This window comes from Gavialis gangeticus, unplaced genomic scaffold (genome assembly GCF_001723915.1).
Source record: "Gavialis gangeticus isolate Ggan-Ray unplaced genomic scaffold, GavGan_comp1, whole genome shotgun sequence".
Classification (NCBI taxonomy): domain Eukaryota; kingdom Metazoa; phylum Chordata; order Crocodylia; family Gavialidae; genus Gavialis; species Gavialis gangeticus.
The window spans coordinates 11,327,061-11,330,916 of record NW_017728991.1 but is presented as its reverse complement, the minus strand read 5'-3'; positions in this window follow the sequence as shown (position 1 = coordinate 11,330,916).

Here is a 3,856-nt window from a genome sequence, read left to right as displayed (position 1 = left end):
TTTTTTTTTTTTTTTTTTTTTAAATCCCATTCTAGGGCCTATCTGTATTTCACAGTAGTGGAATACCTTTAAAAATCATTTCCTAATTGTCCAAGGGCATCTAAGAAAGTTAGAGCAGAGCCAAGAACTGATTCTGATCTCAGTATTTTGGCAGTAGAAATACTGGGAGGAATTCTTCAGCTTTTGTGTGTAGCTAAGAGATGGGCTTAATCATAACACCACTGAATTTTGTAGGCATCCAAAATTCAGATCTTGATCCATATTAGCACTTTGAAAATGAGTCCATTGAACCAGCCCCCTCATGCAAGCATATGAGATATGCAACCTTATGGAAGTTCATGTCAGGATCAAGACCTTTAATACCCTCTTTTAAAATCAGATGCTGTTACATTTCCTGTAAGTAGCAATTTATTCCATGGATGGGCAAGCTAATATCGGAGAGATGCCTGATGGCATTAGGTACTATTAGGTATAAAGTTGTCCAATTCTTCCTCCATGATACAGTCCATTTAGGTAATCTGGCTAGAGAACTGAGTGTTTGTTTTTTTTGAGGAAGCACAAAGCATTTAAACTCCCAAGGATTTCAAAGTGCAAAGGATTTCAGCCTTGGGTAGCTAAGAACCCTTGAGATCCTTTGTACATCCCAGCCTACATCTGCTGTTACAGAAATCACAGTATTACTGTTGCAGTATGATATCAGTACTAGATAAAGGCTTGGATGGTTTTTTTAAAGAACACAGGTATTCTTCCATGACAGGGATAAATGTGAATGGTAAGGTAGCCCATTGCCTGAGGTGAAGTTTCATAGGGATTACCCTCTTTTTCTATCATTGCAGCTAGCTCGAACATGTTATTCTGTTTTTATATGTGAGCTTAGCATGACACACAACCCAGCCAAAAAACAATGCATCTATGATTTATTTAGCTGAGATCAAAGACATACAGCTGCAAAGAATCTAATTAAAATTTGATGATGCAGCAGGCAGGCTACATCTATTATTTAATTTAGGGGTTGTGATCTTATTCAAAATTAGCTTCCAGATTTCACTTACACTCTTGGGCTGCTAACATACTTGTACTCAGTCATTTTGATATGAAGCTGAACTGCCAACATTTGAAGATGGATTCTTTTTTTCTGTATGCCTTTGGAGTTTCTTAGGGAGAGAAGAATTTAGTAAAATCCAGTCTTGAACTGCCATAAATCAAATATATTTTTGACCATATAGACAATTTAACAGAACCACAACCAGATGGTTTTGTTTGAAGAGCCAATGAGAAGTTAGCTTTGCAAAAGTGAGTGGTTAGCTTACTATATGTAAAAAATTGTGTTCACATGGGATGTAGATGTACGTTTGACCTATAGTTTCAGAAATTATTTGGGAGTTTCTCAAACAAAGACGGAAAAATAATGAATATTGGCTATTTCTGAAATTCTAACCATCCTGGAACTCTGGGAAATCTGAAACTCCAGAGATCTGGAACTAAACAGTCTGTCAAACAGATTATTTTCAGTTCTTTAGAATAAGAAAAGGAATGGGTATTTTCCTGTTTTCCATAACCTTGTTAATTGGAGAAATAAGGTGTACTCTTAATCAGTTCTCTAAGTAAATATTAATGGACTGTTTAAAAGTCAGCTAGGGTATGGAGAACATAAGGGAGAGGGCTAAGTTAGTGTTCACAAAAGATACGGTGTAATGTACCAGACTAGCAGCCTTGGATACTAACTTCCTTTATCCATAAAACAGGCTTTGATGAGTTTACTGGCAGGATGTAGTTCTGAGCCAGCTACGTGTCATAGTTACAATGATATAACTGCAATTGGTAGACTTTACTTCAGATTTATGCTGTTGAAACGGAGGTAGAATCTTATCTATATGAAACAACCTTCAACTTTTGGGAATCAAATGATTCACTCTTTGGGCATATCCAGACCCGTGTGCATGTGTGGTATGTGGTGCTGCAGACTCATCTGCGGCCCTGCAGACTGCACGCACTGCACATGCAGGTGTTCGCCACACTGCTAATTTGCAGCACGGCGGGTTTTCTGGACCCCGGGAGATCCTGGTGCCAAAAAAGCCCGCACCTGAAAAAAGCAGGTGCTGGTGCTGTTAAGTGGTGGCAGTATGTGCCACCTGCAGTTGGAGCCTGACCAGCCTGAGCCATGCTCCAGCTGCCAGCAAGACTCCATGTGCTGGATTGCCACCGCTGGAGCCCTAGGAGGAGGACCCCAGGTAACGCTGCCAGGGCCAACCCAGGTGCTGGCCCCAGCCTCCCCTACCCCTCCCGGGGCACTCTGCGGGGACAAGTAGCAGCTGCACAACTATGTGAGGCTGCTATTAGTTTCCAGGGAAAAGTAGGTGTGCGCTTGTCTGGATTTGCCCCTTATGCACGTATATGACCGCCAACACCTCCATAGCACACTTTCTCTCCGGCTTTCTGATCTGTTTATCATGGATCCCTGTGTTTTAAAGGAATGGCTGGAAGCGGAGACCTCCAGGCTGAAACCACAAGTCTTCAGCTTGAGCTGAGTCAGGCTGTTGATCTGAGAACTGTAACGCAATTGTACAGTCTCATGTCTGGGCACAGAAAGAAGGACAATTGAGACTTGCTGACTAGTGGGTTACAGAATGATGCTGTTTTCTGTCTCTTCTCTTCAGTAAAAAGAGGTTTTTTTTTTGTTTTTTTTTTTTACAGTAGCAGTACTTTTGTGTGGAGATTAGGTTATGAAGTAAATCTAGACATTGTATACCCAGGCATTTACACTATACTCATTACCTTAATAACCTTGCAAAATTATATTTTTTACAGGCAGTAGACTAATCATGTACCTTTTATAGACCTAAAAAAATACAGGTTTTGAAGAGAAAAAACCAAAGCCTTAATGTAATATCATATTAAAGAGAGATCCAAATTATGGACTGGATTATTTGAGTGGGCTACTGTGTGTTGCACCAGAGAGTGATCTCTTGGTAGTCATGTAGTCTGTAGTCCTGACTAGTCACTTGTCCCTAGAGGATGATTAACAAGTGCATCATCTTTACAGTAGGTGTGACCAAAATTTCTTTACGGTAAGGGTGACCAGAATCTGGAATAATGAGGTGGTGCAATCCCCAACCTTAGAAGTCTTCAAGAGGAGACTGAACAGACACCTTACTGGGATCATTTGATCTGAACAGTATTCCTGCGCACAGCAGGGGGTGGGGGGGGTGTTGTCTCTGATCTTTCGAGGTCCCTTCCAAACCTTAATTACTATGATTCTATGATTATGATTTTATTATTGTCTCCATTCCCCCCCCCCCCCCAAAAAAAAAACCAACCCAAAGAACTATCCAGAACCCTGGAGGAGCATAGGGGTATTAGCACATAGCAGTGCTCTGCAGCTACAGGTATGTGAATGTTCCTTTATAAAAGCAACAATCCTTCATGTTCTCCTTTTAGCAACAGAACTGCTGGGGGTTGTGGTGCAGGTCATTGACTGTAGAGGCGGGTGTCCAGATTGCGCAATTTGGCTGTAAGATTTAGAGAAGGGGGCGGTGGGGGGTGGGGGAGAAAAGCCTGGGAAATGCTGATCTCCTGTTCTTTAATGACTCAAGTGTTTGGTCTGGGAATTTGTTGTGAAGAACAGACAATGCACATAGCCAGAAGCTGCTGTATTGACCTGAGATTTGGTCCTCGGTCAATTATTAATTATGTATTGAAATAAATTAATAGAAAATTAGGGTTGGAAGGAATCTCAGGAGGTCATCTAGTCCAACCCCCTGCTCAAAGCAGGACCATCCCCAACTAGATCATCCCAGCCAAAGCTTGTGTAGCCAAGTCTTAAAACCCCCAAGGATGGAGCTCCCACCACCTCTGG